This window comes from Desmodus rotundus, chromosome 10 (assembly GCF_022682495.2).
Source record: "Desmodus rotundus isolate HL8 chromosome 10, HLdesRot8A.1, whole genome shotgun sequence".
Taxonomy (NCBI): Eukaryota; Metazoa; Chordata; class Mammalia; order Chiroptera; family Phyllostomidae; genus Desmodus; species Desmodus rotundus.
In genome coordinates, this window is record NC_071396.1 from 68,499,540 (window position 1) to 68,519,950 (window position 20,411).

Consider the following 20,411-nt stretch of genomic DNA (forward strand, 5'->3'; position numbering starts at 1 on the left):
ACGGAACTCCTCAAACTTATTCTGTTGCATTTATTGTTGTTATTACTCAGTTATTAATGTTCAGCCATAAAATGTGAAAACTCTATTCCATTGCTTCCTTATACTGTTTGTTATTGAAACTTCTTTCTGTTGCTCCTCTTCAGTTCCAAAAACTCAGTAGTAGGACAGCATCACAAACAAGATCAAAGGGGCCATCAGGCAGTGTCTCTGCCTGGTGTCTCATGGGTCATCTGCATGTACAGGACCTTAAAGAGCTCTGGGGTCTAGACTGACAGACCTTCCCCTAACGGGACTGGCCTTCCTCCTCATGGGGTCCTAGCATCAGCTCAGCTTTCAAGTATTTGGTATAAAAGCCAAAGTAAAACATACATCCAATTTATTAAATTCTGGCAGGAGTTGGCCATTTGAATAAATATTTATCAACATCACTTGATTTCTCTTCAATCGCAATGTAATTTTCCATTCTCAGACTCACTGCACAGTGGCTTTAGTTCTACACGGTGAATGCGAGTAACAAACATCTTGTGTTCCATTGTTTTCGTTGGCTAACCTTAAGATGGCTGCTTCCCGACTTCCAGACAAAGAACTTTAGATTGTAAAGCCATACCTAGGGTTTCCAGTGAAACAGGGTCCTAGCATTGAAGAGCAGAGAGGGAATTTGAGAAATGCCCAAATAAATCACTATGTTTTATAGATAAGAAAAGTGAAGCTCAGAGAGGTCAAGTAACTCATCCAAGATCACACCACTAATTATTAAGAACTAGAACTACAAATTTGGTCTCCTGATGCCCAATCCCATAATCTTTCCTCATGATTGCCAGGCTTCTGATTAATTTATACTTTATATAATTTAATCACTCACCAAAAAATAATAAAGCTTCAAACTTTTACACTTGAGGTATCCTTTTCCCTCATTGTACTTGTGAAAAGGATATGACAACATATATTATCAAGTGGATCATATTTCTATTATAAAATATTCTAGGAATTATGTCCTTACTCAAGGTTTTTATTAAATAACAAAGAGAGCCCTGGCTGGTGTAGTTCAGTGGATTGAGTACGGGCTGCAAACCAAAGGGACACTGGTTCGATTCCCAGTCAGGGCACATGCCTGGGTTGCTGGCCAGGTCCCCAGTGGGGACCACGTGAGAGACAACCACACATTGATGTTTCTCTCCCTTTCTCTCTCCCTTTCCCTCTCTCTAAATAAATAAATCAAGTCTTTAGAAAAATAACAAAGAGAACTATATACAGAAGTGTCTCATAAGATAAAGATTTTTTTTAAAGTTCTCTAAGAATCTGAAATAATTAAATTGGTGAGTGTAGCAGACCAAATACACTGGCTGCTATAACTTGTAAATAACATATACACAGCTATCACATGCTAAAAAAACAACTGATATATATCTGACCTAAAAGGACTACATTAGCACTATTAAACATAAATCACATTTTAACTTATCCTTTGATTAGCATTTTAGAATATACTAGTTCCTTGAAATATTATCAATAATTTATGTCTTGCATTTCAAAACCATTCAAGGAAGTAGAAACTCAGACTTCTTTTTACTTAGCTTTCTTCTGTGGCAGGTAGAGACATTGTCCAAATATCACAGCCAATTTAAAACAAAATAATAAATTCTAAATTCATATTTTTGTTAATGCTTGCTGTTAGTAATAACAATAATGCAATTGAAGAAATTTTAAATTAATTCTCTACCTCACCCTTACAATGTACTCAAAACATTGTTCATCATCAGATAAACTCCTCGCGCGAAACGTACGAGCCAGCAACAGAGCACTTGGCTCTCTGAAACGCCCTAAGAACAAATGTCAGAATTAGGGTCCCCCCAGTCCCTCTCACAGGATGATAAAAGAAAGTACAGACCAGTAATGTGAATGCCCATGTTAAATATGAACTTTGGGAAGACAAGAGGTGTAAGTTCCATCAAAGAGAATCAAATAAGCAATTTGATACTGGCTGACACTTCACATAATGGGGGCTCTTGTTGCCAATATATCTGAAGCTCCAGCAGAGTTGGGATAAATGACTTTAGTAGTTCAGTATCCAATCCCTGGCCAGTAAACAGGCAACTATAACTCTGACCAATAGTTTATGACATGGGAATGGGGAATGACTTCTTTTCTATCACCTCAGGTGAAGCCTTTTCTTTCTAAAAAGAGCAACCCAAACAGAAAGTTTTCCCTCTTCAAAGGCTTCCTGTCCACTTATTTGCCATTAGTGTTATCTTCTTTCTTTACTGGAATCCCACTGGCTGGGACTAATTATGATAATCAGTAAATCCTTGAATAGACTCTGCTGAGAGCAAATTTGTTGAGCTTTCATTCATCGATTTTTTTTTTTAATACTGTGGATCTGAAAAAGAAGATTATCTCCTAAGAAGGGCTCCTGGTGGCTAACTGGGCATAAGTAAATACACACATACCTACATACATACATACATACATGCATATAAAATAAACAGCCCAGCAGCCTCTTCACAGGGGCCTCTCATGCATCCCACACTTCAGGGAGAAGGCTGCACTAAGCTGCCTGCCTCCTGCACTGAACTGCCTTCCTGCACTGTGTTGCTGCAGTCTGAGTCAGCCCTTAATAAAAGAGTTTCCGGAATCCTATTTCTACCAATAGAACAAAGGCTTTCCCCAACCAATCAGAGCTGTGCAGCAATATCTCCATCAGCATCTTCACCAACCAATCAGAGCAGCTCCATCTGACCAATCAGGATTGTGTCTTTTGGATCAATCTAACTTCAAGGACTTGGAGTCTTCCTGGGAACAGAGATAGGGACTTCTATCTGTGTAAGTCAGCTCCCATCTGGCTCTAGGAGCACAGTTTCCCTTTCCACTCAAGACTGAAATGATGTTTCCCAGGATGGAGCTGAAATACCAAAGATGACATAGAGAAGATGAAACAGTAAGATGTGTTGCAGGGCAGAGTGGAGCAGACTGGTACAGGCCGGAGTAGAGTGGACTGAATCAAAGCAGGTGGAGCAGAGCTGAGCAGAACTGAGTAGAGCAGAGTAGAGCTGTCCAGCCAGAGGCAGGCCTATCCCTGGGGCTGCCTCACCCTCATGCTGTGCCACAGCTGTGCTTTATCAATCACAATTGATCTGTTTACACCGAATAGTTTCCTTCTTTACCCCATTCCAGACTGGGGATTCTTGCTGGGGTTGAATTGACACCAATGATCAGACAATACAAATAATGCAAAGGAGTTAGGTCTTACCTTTCATTGTACTTCATTTATTTTTTAAAAAAGCTGGCACTTAGAGTTTTGGCTTTTTAAAAATTTGATGAAAGGACAAGAGTGTTTCCATTTTTGCTTTTATTCCCCATGCAAAAGCTTCTTCTTTAAAGCAAAAATTACCCAGATTCTACTTAACAGAATATCTGTATCTCAGTAGAGCTGTAAAATAAAATTCTACTGCGGCCCCTGCTAACCAATATACGTAGTACCTCTGTATGAGTTCAGTAAAGGCTATCCTCTCTGGGAAAATCTGGCTTGGCTAATGGAGCAAGGTTAAATCTCCACTTAACGTCTTGGCATTCCTATTCAATAAATAACCTGTACAACTATATCCACTGATCCTGAATTCTACTCAATGACTCAGAGTTTTCCAGTTATTTCTATTATAAATTCTTTTAGGAAAATGCCAATCTCTAGCCAAACTTCTAAAATCACATATTTAACAAAAAATAATTTTCTTAAATGTTTGGTGAATATGGATTTATAGCAATTCATTAATGAAAAAGTAATAATTATGGGAAGGTTGTAAATATTAGTTCTGACAAGTTGAGTAACCTTGTGAGGAATATGCTCTTTCACAAAAAAACTATTAGTTTTATTATCCTAAATGGAAAAAAAGAAAAATAAACACTTTGCATTTCTCAAAAAAAACATAAAAATACATTGTGATAGAGAAAATAGATTTGCAGTGTTAAAAACTCTGGGAGAATAATAAGGGAAAGCCCCCTGAGCCTTCCACACGCCTCTGCACTACTGATCAGCATAAACACGAACAGGTCAACTCTGTTGTACTAGGAAGTATACTTGGATACGCGCAATAGACACGCATTAAGGGACTGCTACAAAGCAACCCCTCAGAAAATGTGTACTGAATGAACTGAACAGGCTTTGCGAAAGAATGGAAGATAGGTTCATTCCACTTTTGGGAAGTGAATGCGTGATCATCAGCAAATTCAACGTTGGTTCAAAGATTGTTCTTGCCCCTCTCCCTCCTTCAAGTATTTTCTTCTTTCTAATATACCCAATTAGTTATTAATAATATTCAGAATCTTTTATTTTAAGATGATTTATTCATCAATCCAATAAATGTTTATTAAATCAATATAGTACTAAGTTTTGAAGAAAATTGGCCAACGGTGACCCTAGTTGCAGCAGCAAGAAGATTGAGGATCCAGGGATATACTTCGAATGGGCAGAAAACGTGGATACTTTTACAGTCTAATAGGACTAGTCCTTTCTTTTGTATTTGACTGAGTTGATGAGTCTTCCTTCTCAAAACTCTATTTTATTTTGTTGAAAATTTCTTAGAGAACTTCATAAAATGCATCTCTTTAGGTCTTAGTCACAGAAATTTGAATTCAGAAGCTTTTGAGAGGCCTGAGTCCATGTGTTTTTACAAGCACCACCTTCATGCCTACCCTAATTCTAGTGCCACTTTTTGTGAGTCACACTGAAAAACAAATCTGTCTCCTAGCAAAAGATTACTCTCTCCTGATTCTTATTAAACCTCACTGACCAGTGCTTCTTTGTCTACTCTCTGATCCTCTTTACCCATCAATCTTTACATATTGGTGTCTCTCTCTAGACTCTACCTTTAGTACACAGTTCTTTATACTCTACGTATCTACATAGATCCTCCCCAAAAGCTCTTCTTGTCAGAATTTAGCTGTAACCTATGTGCTGGTGCCTCCCCCGTCCTTAACTGCATTCTTAACTGCTCCCTCAGACTCTTCTAACAGCCCCCTGGACAGCTCTATCTGGATGAGACTTCAAGACAACCTCAATTACACATCCTACAGATTAAAAACAGGGTGCCTTTGCTCATGCTTTCCCTATGCTTGGAATCCTCCCTCCCACTCTTGACTTAATTTGAGATCCATTTTAGGTGGCCTCTCCTGAGAAAAGAAACTCCTCAAACCTATTCTGCTGCATTCCTCACAATGTGGGTGGATGGACTTTTGAGCACACGTCTGTTAATGTACTTACTGCTTCATCCATGAAAGACACACAAAAATCATTTGTATGTCAGTGAAGATACAGGCCATTACACTCAAATACTTCTTCTACTCAGCTCCAACTTTCTCAATAATCAGCCAAAATTTTGGTTTCATAGCAGAAAAGAAAAAATTAGATTTATGAAATGTATCTACAACTAAGAATTTAATCTGAGGGGGATTTACAGGTGAAAATGAAGTAGAAAATGTGTGCAGAAAGAATAACAGATTTCTGAAGAAACTTACTGACTACAATATGATAATAATAATAATAATTTAACAAATATTTACTGAGTACCTACTGGTCTTGGGTATGAGGTTAAAGGTAGCAGACACTGTCCTAGATACTGTAGATACAATTATAAACAAAAACATCTAGCTCTCATTGAGATTTCATTCTAATAAAGGCAAAAAGCAAATACTGTGTATATTCATGCATGCAGATGTATAGTAACTAAAAATTCACAAGTGATCTTCCATTTCCAACCATAAGGGCAACAGGGTTCAGAACTACCCTCCTGCTGTAAACAACTAGGAAACTGGACAAATAAAGAAAACAACTGTTTTAAATATGACAATAGTCAGTGTGAGACTGTGATACCACAGAGAAAGGAAACAAATGAGGTGAGTCTTCCAATGGACCCGACTATCTACTTGGAGGCAATTTCAAGAACAAAGCACAGAGAAAGAGACCATGAACAGAACCCATCCCCACTGAAGTATAGGAGCAGGTGTCAAAGCTCAGGGGGCAGAATCCGCTAGGCTTTGCTGGCCAGACAGGATCTATGAAGCAAAATTGCTCCAGGAATCAGCATGCTCCTTAATTCTTTGGCTGAACACCTACCTATCAAGGCTGCATAAAGTGAACATTCACACAAAAGGGTAAAAAATCAATCCTAGGAATATCACCTAAGAGCTATAATCCAAAAAATTTCCAGCCGAGGATGGCGTAGCCCAGTGGCATGAGTGTGGGCCTGCAAACCAAGGGGTCACCAGTTCGATTCCTGGTCTAGGGCACGTGCCTGGGTTGTGGGCCTGGTCCCCACTAGGGGATGTGTGAGACACAACCACACATTGGTATTTCTCTCCTTCTCTTTCTCCTTCCCTTCCTCTCTCTAAAAATAAATAAATAAAATCTTTAAAAAACAATTTCCAGTGTACACAAGAGCCAGGAATATGTGTTTGCACAGTAGTGTGTACATTAAAAACATATCAGGTGGACTTTTGCTTTCAACCATGACAGAGCAACACATAAATACCAGTGAAAGAGACGTGGTAGAATACACAGAGCACACACGGCCTTAGAAGCCTCTCACCGTACTAGTAAGGCTACATTTACGCTAGCTAGAGGGCACTCTAGAACGCACCCAACCCCTAAAAATCCACAAATGCCTGTCTGCCAAAATAAATCTATATACGCTTTTTAAAAATGCAATAATAAATAAACTAAAATCTACCAATCCACAACCTAAAATTTACAAATTCAAGAATTCAATGAAAATTAGTGATATGCGAAGGAAAAAAGTGACTTATAACCAGAGAAAATCAGTTAGTGGAATGACACAAAAATGATGGAATTAGCAAAAAATTAATGTTAAAACAGCTATAATAAAAATACTCAAAATGTATAAGGACTTTACATAAAACATAAACATAAAAATATAAGATAACAATATAAAGTTTCTATACATAAAAATGCAATATGTAAAATGAAACATTAATTGGGTAGAATTAATAACAGATTTGGCACTGGAGAAAAAAACAGCAGTAAACTTGAAGACACATCAATAAAACAGCACAATTTGAAGCACACAGAGAAAAGAGAGTGAGAAATAAATACAAAGAGAGCCAATAAGAGGATGTTGGACTGTCTAATGTGTCAACTTTCAGCCAAGATAAAGAAACAGGAACGAGATTTACCTCCCACCTCAAACAAAGAAGAAAAAAACAAACAAAATGTATTAATTCTCAAGATACTGAATGTCAGGAAATGAAAAACAGTGATCCTTCCCACAAAGAATACTCCAAATGTAGATGGCTTCATCAAACATTTAGAAGAAATAATACCAATTCCACACAAACTTTTCCAGAAAATTAAAGACGTGGAAACATTTACTCACTCATTATAAGAGGCCAGCATTACCCAAATACGAGAATGAGGTAGATGCCATAAGAAAAGAAAATCGGCACCAATGCCCTCGACATATGTAGGTGCAAACATTCTTAACAACTTTCAGCCAATCAAATCCAAAAATGCATAAAAAGGATAATACATCATAACCAGTGACTTAGTCCTAGGATAGCACAGATGATCGAACATTTAAAAATTGTTAATTTAATATATTGTATGTAGTCATCATCTCTTAAGTCACATATTAACAGTAAAAAATAGAAAGCACATGATTGGCACAATAGATGCAGGAACAGTTATTTGACAAAATCCAGCGCCCATTCCTGGGGCGGGGCAGGGGATCCTCTTAGCAAATTAAGAAAGAAGAGAACTGCCTGTAAAGGGCACCTGAGAAAAAAAACAAGGAAAACAGCTAATAACATATTTAACAGTTAAAGACTCAGTGCTTCCCCCTAAAATCAAGAACAAGACCTGGATAACTGCTCTCACTTTTATTCAGTCTTGTACTGGAGACTCTAACAAGTGCAATCCGGCAAGAAAAGGACAGAAAAGGCATCCAGATTGGAGGAAAGAAACATACCTGCATATGTCTTTATGCAGGGATGATCACCTATGTAGAAAATCGTATCGGATACAGAAGTTACTAAAATTAACAAGTAAGTTTAGCATGGTTACAAGATAAAGATCAATATATAAAAAAGCAATATACAAAAGCAGTTGTATTTCTATATACTAACAGTGAGCAATTAGAAATCAACATTTAACAGCAATTCGGCCCTGGCCAGTGTGGGTCAGTGGGTTGGAGCACCATCCTGTAAACTGAAAGGTCATGGGTTTGATTCCTGGTCAGGGCGCATGCCTAGGTTTCGGGTTTGGTCCCTGTACTTCCCCTCTCCCTAAAATCAATAAATATGTCTTTAGGTGAGGATAAAAAATATTTTTTAATAAAAAATAAAGGCAATACCATACACAAAACCATTAAAAATGCAAACTATGAGGTCTGTCCAGAAGGTATCCAGCCATGTAATTTTAAAAATAGAGACGTTTATGGAAGAAGATACAAGATATAAGAAACATTGTACATGGGGCAATGATACCTCAGTCACCTTTAAATTAGGCACCTTGGGACCTCACACAGTTCTCCCAATTGCCATCAGCTGCCCTGTCGCATTTTCCTGAGTCTCATCAATGGTCTGCAATCTCTTCCCTTTCAAAGGTGATTTTAGTTTGGGGAAAAGCCAGAAGTTGCAGGGTGCCAAATCTGGGCTTTGGGGGAGATGAGTCAACTGGGTGATTTGATGTTTCACCAATAAACTCTGCACAAAACATGTTGCATGAGCAGGCATGTTGTCATGACGAAGCTGCCCATCAGCAGCTGCCCATAGCTGTGGCCTTCTGAATCATCCAACTAGTTTCTGTGGAGGAATGTTCAAGTTTAACACAAAATTTTTTTTAATTGTTATTGTTATTCAATTACAGTTGTGTGCCTTTTCTCCCCATCCCTCCACCCCACCCCAGCTGAACCCACCTCCCTCCCCCACCTCCACCCTCCCCCTTGATTTTGTCCATGTGTCCTTTATAGTAGTTTCTGTAATCCCCTCTCCTCACTGTCCCCTCCCCACTCCCCCCTGACTATTGTTAGATTGTTCTTAACTTCAATGTCTCTGGTTATATTTTGTTTCCTTTTTTCTTCTGTTGATTATGTTCCAGTTAAAGGTGAGATAAAAATATGGAACACTTCACGAATTTGCGTGTCATCCTTGCGCAGGGGCCATGCTAATCTTCTCTGTATCGTTCCAATTTTAGTATATGTGCTGCCGAAGTGAGCACTTAACACAAAATTTGATGCAGGTCCATTGCTCTACTCACTCGTTTTGAATGTGATGGCCACACAGTACACATGCTCACTCAGTGGCATCTACCACCCCCACTGCCTAGTACAGTGAAGCTGTCATTGTTCACACATGCACATTCCAGTCTACTTTCCTTGGCTGCCAGGTTACATTTATGTCACATAAACCATTCTCATTATATTAACAGTGGCTGGACTTTTTCCAGACAGACCTTGCATATAGGAGAAAAACCTCACAAAAGATGGACAAGACCTATGTACTGACAACTACAAACACTGCTGAGGGAAATTAAACACAATCTAAATAAGTGGAGAGAGAGAAATTGTACATGGATTGGAAGAATGAATACTTCAAAAATCACCAGTTCTCCCCATATTAATCTATAGATTTAATGCAATCCTACTAAAAATCCCAGGGAGCTTTCTTTGGAAAAATGGACAAGTTTTCTAAAGTTCATATGGAAATACAAAGAACCTAGAATAGCCAAAACAAATGTGGAAAAAAAGAAAATCAGAACACATGTCTAAATTCAATGCTTATTATAAAAGCTACAGGAGAAAGCATACAGTATTATCATCAAACAGACACATGGATCAATGGAATAAAATAGAGTCCCAAAATATACCCACACATATGTTGTCAACTGGTTTTCAACAAAGGTGCAAAGGCAATTAAGTGTGGATACGATAATCTTTTCAATAAATAGTGTTAGAACAAATGAAGATCCATATGTAAAAAGAAGAAAACTTCATACCATATATAAAAATTAACTCAAAATGAATCACAGACCTAAATGTAAAACATAAAACCTTTTAAAACTTCTAGAAGAAAACGTAAGAGAAAATTTTTGTAGGATTAGATGAAGATTTCAAAGGTAAGGCACAAAAGGCACAATCCATAAAATAAAGCATTTACAAAATGGATTTTTTAATTTATTGATATTTAGAGAGAGGAAGGGAGAGAGAAACATCAGTTTATTGTTCCACTTATCTATGCATTCATTAGTTGATTCTCTTATGTGCCCTGACCAGAGATTGAACCGGTAGCCACAGTGTATCGCAACAGTGCCCTAACCAACTGAGCTACCTGCTCAGGGATATAAAACGGATTTAAAATCTGCTCTTCAAAAACACCATTAAAGAATGAAAACATAAGCCACACACTGCAAATCACATATCTGATAAGGTACTTGTAAACAGAATACTTAAAGAACTTTCAAAATTCAATAATAACAAAACAAACTGACTTTTTAAAATGGGATAAAGATTTGAATACTTCACACACACACACACACACACACAAAAAAAAAAAAAAACTGTACACACTGTTGAGAGAAAAAGAGAGGTGACGTATAAGCCAAGAATGAAAGTAAGTACCACTTTCTCTAATATATTGTCCCTGATCTTCCTACCTGAAAAGCAGCATATGCCACTTCCACATTGATTTGAAGATATGAGTCACCTCAACTATTAAATTTTAAACTACTTGCAATTAGAAATTACAAGAGATTTATTTGACATCTCTCAGACCATCATAGGTCCTGGCATGATGCCTGCTTCATGAATAAATACTAAATGCATAAAGATGAATGAATTATAGGTACATATAGATCCTTTCTTAAGTGAATGCTGTATTGAAGAAACATGGCTAAGAAAATTATTTTATAGGTTGAACAATTGTATAATTTATTTTTTTGTGATGTAGAAGAATTTGAATTTTATTAAACAATAAAAACCTATCTTCTTCCTCCTTCTAAATTTACAAAAAAAAATTTAATGATGTTCCTTTAAACACAAGTTTTAACAAAACAAAACTAAAAAAAAAAAAACCCTAACAGCTTGTTTTTAAAAACCTGAAGTTAATCACTGTTCTCTAATTTCCTTTCTCTCACAGACCTCCAAATTGTAGAAATCAGTTCCAGGCAGTGCCGGCTCCAAAAAGATAACAAAGGTATGCTGTTTTGGAAAAGAAAAGAAAACAGAAGACTAGAGAGAAGGAATGAGGGAGAGAGGAAGGGGAAGAAATACCACAATTGTGTGCACTGTCCCAGAGACATCTGCCAGGACACTCTGGCTTCAGACAATGTTCTGAAGCAGAGGCAGACAGATGCCTGGGCTCGGAGAGCGCCCAGAACCCAGGGATCTATGAGTTGGCAGCCATCTTTTCTCAAAGTGGCACAGAATAAACTCCAAAAAGCATGAAAGCTTTTGATCTAGGTTTTTTCCATCTCTAAAGTCTTGCTGCTGGTGTGGCACACTGATGCCAAAGGGGGAAAAAAGGCCGTCTTCCACAAAGTAGGACAGATTTTGAAAGTGGATACATAAGCCACAGAGAGTTAACCTTACACAACACCTGAAGGGTAACAAACAAAGAGCAAGAGACCAATTAGGTACCGAAAGCCTATGTATTTTCGATAAATATTTATTGAGCATAGACATATAAAAATTTTTTCCCTGTGGTGAGCTCTTAAGTCTGCCTAAATTAACCTTATCTTATTGTCATGTCAGTTTCCAGAACTCTCTACCAACCAGCTACCCTGGCTAATGTTTGTCTCTCATTTCCACTTGTTATTTAACCTTTTAAATTAATTTTGAAAGAAATATAAAGTCACAGGAGGGTACGAGTATACACATGAAAAGGAGAGGAAAACACAAATAGGTAGTTCTACTGACAGCAGACTCTGTCCATTTTATTTCTAAAGATCTAATAGGACTTCAAAAATTATTTTAATTTTTTAATAGTTCATTTTTATTGTATTTTTTCCATTACCATTTAGCCCCCCAACTCCAAGATACCTTCTTCCACCTCCACCCCCCCCTTACCCGCCCCCCCCCCCAGCAATCACTACACTATTGTCCACGTCCATGAATTCTTTTTCTTTTTGGCTCGATCCCTCCACAGCCCCAACCACCCTTCTCAGAGCTGTCAGCCTGCTCTCTACGAGTCGGTCTCTATTTTACTTATCAGTTCAGTTTGTTCTTCAGCTTCCACATATGAGTAAAATCATGGTATCTGTCTTTCTCTGACTGGCTTATTTCACTTGGCATAATGTCCAATAATGTAAATGACCTCTACTTGGAAAACTATAAGACACTGAAGAAAGACAGTGAAGCTGAAACAAAAAAGTGGAAGCACATACCTCATTCATGGATAGGAAGAATTAACATCATTAAAATGTCCATACTACTCAAAGCAATCTATACGTTCAACACAATTCCTATCAAGATACCAATGACATATTTCACAGAACTAGAACAAATATTTCAAAAACTTATTTTGTACCAAAAAGACCCCAAACAACCACAGCAATCTTGAAAAAGAAGGACAAAGTTGGAGGAATCATGCTACTTAATATCAAATTACACTATAAGGCCACAGTAATCGAAACAGCCTGGTACTGGCATAAAAACAGACACATAGATCAATGGAACAGAATAGAGACTCCAGAAATAAATCCCCACATTTATAGTCAATTAATACTTGACAGAAGAGGTAAAAACATACAGTGGGCTAAAGATAATTTACTCAAAAAATGGTGTTGGGAAAATTGGACAAATACATGCAAAAAATGAAACTAGACCACCTTCTTATGCCACACATTAGAATAAACTTAAAATGGGACTTTTGTTAAAAAAGTTAACTTGATACTCTCATTATTTAAAAGATCTACAGGATGTCATAATGAGATATTTTTGGAAAAAGACAAAAAGTTGAACTTAATTCAGAGGGGAAAATGAAAGACAGAGAGTCACTATAAAAAAAGTGCAGTGAATTGGCTGAATTTCTTAGCCTGCACAAACACCTACCTTTTTCTGCAGAAATGACTTAACATGCTGAAAAAAAGGTGTTATAATCAAATAAGTGGTTACTGGTTTAGAATAAGGAAGACCTGAGTATTTTTGAAGTCAAAAGGCATAAAGTTTTTGAAAAGGAGAGACTGATATGGGGGTGGGGACTGTTGGGGTACCAAGCAGGGCTGCCAAGGGGCAGGAAAATAAAATTTCAAGCTTAGCATAAGTCCCATTTTTCTCAGTCAGGAATAAAGAGAGGGAAGATAAAGATCTGTAATTGAGAAAGGCAAGTCCCATGTAAGCTCGACATTCTCTGGAAAAACTTACATATGCATACATGCATGTAGGCATACTCTGTTACCATCTACTGAAGCTTCTTTCCAGTAGGTGATCACAAGTAGAACCTTGCTGGCTGTCTATAACTACAGCCTCTTGCTTTTAGTAGTACCTGGGCCTGTCTAGGAGTTATTAAATATTAGGCCCCAGCCATGTAGCTCAGTTTGGGAGAGTGTTGTCCTGATATGTCAAGCTTGCCGGTTTGATCCTGGGTCAGGGCACACACAGGAAGCAACCAAATGAGTGCATGAATAAGTGGAACAGCAAATTGATGTCTCTCTCTTTCTCTCAAACCAATAAATTTAGACTTCTGGCCAAGATGGAGGCATCGGTAGACACACTGTGCCTCCTCACACTACCAAAAGAAGGACAACAACAAATTGAAAAACAAAAACAACCAGAAGTGACAGAAAATTGAACTGTACAGAAGTCTGACAACCAAGGAGTTAAAGAAGAAACATTCATCCAGACCACTAGGTAAGGGAAGAGATGAGCAGCCGGGAGGAGAGGACTTGCAGCAAGGCAGCAGCTGGAGGACTGGGCAGTCCCACATTTGTGTGCAAATAAACTGGGAGTAACAACTGAGGAATGAGACAATGCAGGGTTCCAGTGCAGGAAAATAAAGCCTCAAAACCTCTGACAAAAAAGCCTGTGAGGGCTTAGGCAGTGGGAGAAACTCCCAGCCTCACAGAAGAGTTTGTTGGAAAGACCCACAGGACCCTAGAACGTATACAAACTCACCCACTCGGGAATCAGCACCAGAAAGGCCCAATTTGCTTGTGGGTAACAGTGGAAGTGACTGAAAATCAGCCAAGAGCTGAACAAGCAGCATTGTTCCCTCTCAGACCTCTCCCCCACATACAGCACCACAATGCAGTGATGTGGGTTGCCCTGACCTGGCAAATACCTAAAGCTCTTCCCCTTACTATGTAACAGGCCTGCTGAGACAAAAAAAATATGGCCCAAATGAAAGAACAGATCAAAGAGTCAGAAAAAATACAACTAAGTGATGAAGAGATAGCCAACCTATCAGATGCACAGTTCAAAACACTGGTAATCAGGATGCTCAAAGAATTGGTTGAGTGTGGTCACAAAATAGAGGAAAAAGTGAAGGCTATGAAAAGTGAAATAAAGGAAAATGTACAGGGAACCAACAATGAAGAGAAGGAAACTGGGACTCAAATCCAACAGTTTGAACCAGAAGGAAGAAATAAACATTCAACCAGAACAGAATGAAGAAACAAGAATTCAAAAAATATGAGGAAACATCCAGGACAACCTGAAACGTTCCTATACCTGAATCACAGGGGTGCCAGAAGGAGAAGAGGAAGAGCAAGACATTGAAAACTTATTTGAAAACATAATGAAGGAGAACTTCCCCAATCTGGCAAAGGAAATAGACTTCCAGGAAGTCCAGGAAGCTCAGAGAGTCCCAAAGAAGTTGGACTCAAGGAAGCACACACCAAGGCACATCAGAAGTACATTACCCAAGATTAAAGGAGAGAATCTTAAAAGCCGCAAGGGAAAAGCAAGTACTTTCCTACAAAGGAGTTCCCATAAGACTATCAGCTGATTTCTCAAAAGAAACCTCCCAGGTAAGAAGGGGCTAGAAAGAAGTATTCCAAGTCATGAAAGGCAAGGACCTAAATCCAAGATTACTATATCCAGCAAAGTTATCATTTACAATGGATGGGCAGATAAAGTGCTTCTCAGATAAGGTCAAGTTAAAGGAGTTCATCATCACCAAGCCCTTACTATATGAAATGTTAAAGGGAGTTATCTAAGAAAAAGAAGATCAAAAATATGAACAGTAAAATGACAACAAACTCACAGCCATCAACAACTGACCCTAAAAAAAACGAACTAAGTAAACACCTAGAACAGGGACAGAATCACAGAAATGGAGATCATATGGAGGGTTATCAGCGGGAAGGGGGAGAGGGGGAATGGAGGGAAAGGTACAGGGAATAAGAAGCATAAATGGTAGGTAGAAAATAGACAGGGGGAGGTTAGGAATAGTACAGGAAATGTAGAAGCCAAAGAACTTATACGTACGACCCATGGACATGAACTAAGTGGAGGGGGGTAGTGGGGGTGGCAAGGGGTGTACAGGGTGGAGGGCAATAAAGGGGGGGAAATGGGACAACTGTTATAGCATAATCAACAAAATATATTTAAAAAATCAATACATTTAAAAAATATTTTTAATATTTGTAATGTCACCCTTGCATTTTCCTATACATTTTAAGCATTTCTATCCACTCATTTACCAAACTATCTCCAAATGTAGGAAAAGCCAGGCCTTAGATATAACAATCTGGCTTTGCCACCTGCTATAGTTTGAATTTAGACTCCAGTGTTACACATGAAATCTAATGGTATAACTTTTCCTTGACTATATGCTTTAAAACTTGCCTTGGGTGTTTTCCTTTCAGTGGCCTGGATACCACAAGTGCTCAGGGAGGTTTAACCTCTAAATATCTGGTTACCCTTTTTGTGAGTGGGAACTAGGCCCACAAATGCCTCCTTTTATCTTGAGGTCTGGGCCCTACCAAGCTAGCCCAATAAGAACATGGCTTGTAACCCAGAGCTGGAGTCAATGAACTACTACCTGTGGACAAAGGCAGTCTGCCACTGTTTTTGTTTTCTTTTTTTTTTTTAAAAGACAGCTTACTGACATAGAGCCACTCCCACTTGTTCAAGTAGTCTACGGATGCTTTCATGCTGCAATGGCAGAGATGAATAGACACTAACAGAGATCACATGGACCACAAAGCAGAACAAGTGTCTATATCTGGCCTTTTACAGGAAATTTGCTGACTCCTGACCCAGAAAAAAGAAAAATAAATGTGTGCAGGAGCAGGCTGCTGCTGCATGCCTGCCTAAGATATGTCTAGAGAAACCTTCTCCCTTCTACAGATTAAGGGAATAGACTGTTTCTTGAGGAGGCATGGATGTTAGAACAACACCCTCTCATTTCTCCACCAGGACCACAGGCTGCGCCCTTGGGAGCACTAAGAAGCTCTAAGACTTGACTCTCCTTGCTGGAGATCAAGAAGAATGGAAGGCTCATTCAAAATTCATTTGTGCTATTTTCATCCTCTGAGTCTGAATCTTTGTATAAAGGTCACTTATCTAGAGAGAACAATGCTCTGAGTTTCACTCCTGGACTTAGAAAATTAGCCTTTAATATAACCAATATACAGGAAAATACTCTAATGGAAATCTGTAAAAATAAAATTTCAATGTTTCAATTAATTTCTCTAGGAAGTTTAAATGTATTTAATCTTCCTTCATGGATCTAGGAAAAATTGAAATCAAAAATTAAATTAGCCATGTGATTTCTAAATTCCAAAGTTCAAGATCTGTCCAGTGAACAAAAAGCAGGATCTGAGACTTCAGGTCAAGATGAAGGCATAGGTAGATGTGCTTGGCCTCCTTGTGAAACCATAGAAAGAATTACAACTAGATCTCAAAACAACATCCAAAACTGCCAGAAAATTGAACTCTGTGGAAGTCCGACAACCAAGGATTTAAAGAAGCCACATTCACCCACATGGGTAGGGGGAGCAGAGTCGCAGAGATGGGCTGAAAGGCTTGGAGATGCAGTGTGATGCTGATGGTGGCGGTGGAAAAGACAACCCACATTCACATATGGTGGATAAAGATAGGGAGGGATACCTTGGGAGCAAGTAATCCCAGCCCCAGGCCAGAACACACAGCCCAGGATTCCAGCACCAGAAAGATAAATCCCCATAACTTCTGGCTATAAAAACCAGTGGGGTTTAGGGCAGCAGAAGAAACTGCTGGATGTTCAGGAGACTCCATTTAAAGGGTCCACAGGGACTTAGAATGTATGCAAACTCACCCACTCTGGGATTCACCACCAGGGCAACAGCTGGAAGGGCACCAGTCACATACAGGAAGTGGGTGAAGTGGCCGGAAACAGGAAAAGTGTCGGGCAAACCTCCAGAAGCCAGGCAGTGGCACTGTCCCCTCTCCAAGCCTGCCTGCCACACAGAGCCACAAAGCAGTGAAGCAGGTTGCTCCCATCCCCCATGATTACCTAAGACTCTGCCCCACACAATTTACAGGTGCTTTTTCTGCAATAGGCCATGCTACTAAGACATGGAGTCAAAGCAGCTCTACCCAATACATACAAACAAACACAAGGAAGGCTGCCAAATTGAGGAGACAAAGAAATATGGCCCAAATGAAAGAATAGAACAAAACCACAGAAGAAGAACTAAATGAAACAGATAACCAACCTATCAGATGCAGAGTTCAAAATACTGGTTATCAGGATGCTCAAAGAACTCAGTGAGTATGGCAACAACATAAAGGAAGAAATGAATGTTACACTAAGTGAAATAAAGAAAAATCTACAGGGAACCATCAGTGGAGGGGAGGAAGCTGGGATGCAAATGAATGATTTGGAACATAAGGAAGAAATAAGCATTCAACCAGAACAGCAAGAAGAAAAAGAATTTAAAAAAATAAAACAAGGATGGTATAAGGACCCTTTGAGACTTCTCCAAACATACCAACATCCAAATCATAGGGATACCAGAAGAAGAGGAAGAGCAAGAAATTGCAAACTTACTTGAAAAAATAATGAAAGAAAACTTCCCTAATTTGGTCAAGGAAATAGACATACAAGTCCAGGAAGCACAGAGAGTACAAAACAAATAGGACCCAAAGAGGACCAGGCCAAGATGCATCATAATTAAAATGCCAAAGGTTAAAGATAAAGAGAGAATCTTAAAAGCAGCAAGAGAAAAGCACGTAGTTTCCTACAAAGGAGTTCCCATAAGACTGTCAGCTGACTTCTCAAAAGAAATTTTGCAGGCAATAAGGAACTGGCAAGAAGTATTCAAAGTGATGAAAAGCAAGGACCTACAACCTAGATTACTCTATCCAGCAAAGCTATCATTTAGAATCAAAAGGCAGATAAAGTGCTTCCCAGATAAGGTCAAGTTAGAGGAGTTCATCATCACCAAGTCCATATTACATGAAATGTTAAAGGGACATATTTAAGAAAAAGAAGAAGATCAAAACTATGAACATTAAAAATGGCAACAAATTCAAAACTAGTAACAATTGAATCTAAAAAAACAAACTAGCAAGGAACTAGAACATAAAGAGAATCATAGATATGGAGATCATTCAGGGGGTTATCAGCTGGGAGGGGGAAAGAGGAGAATGGGGTAAACGGTCCAAGAATTAAGAAGCATAAGTGGTATGTACAAAATAGACAGGGATGTTAAGAATAGTACAGGAAATGGAGAAGCCAAAGATCTTACATGCACAACCCATGGACAAGAACTAAGGGGGGATATTGCTGGAGGGAAGGGGGGATACTGGCTGCAGTGAGGCAAAGGGAGAAAAATTGAGACAACTCATAGCATAATCAAAAAAATACACTAAAAAAATAAACCCCAGTTTTGTCACTCCCCCCCAAAAAAGCAGGATTTAAAATAAAGACTTTAGACCCTTTAGTGAATCTAAACAATGTACAAGAAAAAGTGAAAACCACTGTGAATTTTCAATATTGCAAGTTAAGAAAGACAATGCACTTTAAAACAAAATTATTGGAGCATAGCTACATGATGTGAGACGCAGAATACAACACTATGTCAACAGCCAGGGAAGGATCAAGTTCCTCCTGCAGAGTTTGGTCAATTCCAAGACCCCCTCTGGAAATCACAGGATTATTGCCCCATTTTCCAACTAGGTGCCAAAGGTCAATGAGCTGATTTTAAAAAGTGACAATTTCTGAAGTCAGGATAAAATAGTAGACAAAACCACTGCAATTTACTTACTGCTTTATGAAGGGAAAAAATGGATTCACACAAAACTTGCTATCTATTATGAAACTGAGTTTGTGGGGAGGATCAGACAGAGATGGGAGAAGACTGTCCATCATGTGTAGTGAGATATGCTGTAGAAAACATAGAAAAAACTAGGAAGCTATTTTAACTTTCTGTGCATATATTTTAAAACACTGCAATTCTATAACTGCAGTCATACACATTCTCTCAAAGAGAAATAAAGATATTATTGAACACTAAGTGGAAAAACAGCTTAACAGTGTTTATCTAATGTTTTTATTTTTCCTAACTGAAAATGAATAAAAAATAATATTAATTTTATCATTGTATGGACTGTACACAGTACAACCTCTCTTTCCCCTTTATATTTATTGTATGGATGATCTAACAGAGCCTTGAGCAAATAATCCAACACTCTCATACTGATGCATGAATTTGGTATAAAACTTTCTATTCACTTTATGAATTACATTTCCTGATATCCTTCTTGATTACCCTTAGCCTTCCTGGGTCTCCCTGAACAAAAGACAAGTTTAAATCAAATCCTCATTGGAAGCCAATATATATCCTTCACTGTTGAAAACAAACAAACTTATAATCTTTTAAATGTCAATGCCAAACCCCCCCCCCCTATGTTTTACAATTCACAATATTGCCTCAAATGGAACTGAGGTGGGGGAAGGAAGGAGAACAGAAAAAGACATTTAAACAGTTTCCTGAAAATTGGCTGCAATTCCTTATTCTTTTTCACTCAGAACACAACCTCCGGAGCTCTAAATTTAATTTTCTTCCATACCGTTTCTATCTACCCTGAATTTGCTCATTTCCTTTCAGCACAATAAGACAGAAAAAAGAGGAAAAAATAAACATAAAATGACATATGGTGTATATAAAAAGAGCACCCCGGTCTGCATACCTAACATGACAGTTCAAAGAAATACTGGAGGAGCGACTTTCTCCTTTGCCCTGACTTCGAGTATAAGAAAACCTTATACACTCTTCCATGCCAAGGTCTTCTATTTAATCATGATCCATAACAGTTATGGACCTTATGCTTTACAGCATTTCAGAATTCACATTTATCATGACTGATAAATTAGGAAGAAATGGAAGTTCCATGTGTTAACTGACTTGCCCAAAGTCATGTGACTTCAGTAGCATGGTCTTTGGGGAAGAAATGGAAAGCCTTTGCATCCAAATGATCAGT

The 20,411-nt window shown here is 38.4% G+C and overlaps 1 protein-coding gene and 1 non-coding gene across 3 annotated transcripts in view; both read right to left on the bottom strand.

Annotated features, from left to right (window-relative positions):
* The window catches only part of ARHGAP28 (Rho GTPase activating protein 28), a 205,399-nt gene that overhangs the window by 96,126 nt on the left and 88,862 nt on the right, over nucleotides 1–20,411 (bottom strand). The window lies entirely within an intron of this gene.
* Nucleotides 9,117–9,223, bottom strand: LOC112323071 (U6 spliceosomal RNA). The gene has a single exon (XR_002976699.1). It is a non-coding gene; the product is annotated as a U6 spliceosomal RNA (small nuclear RNA).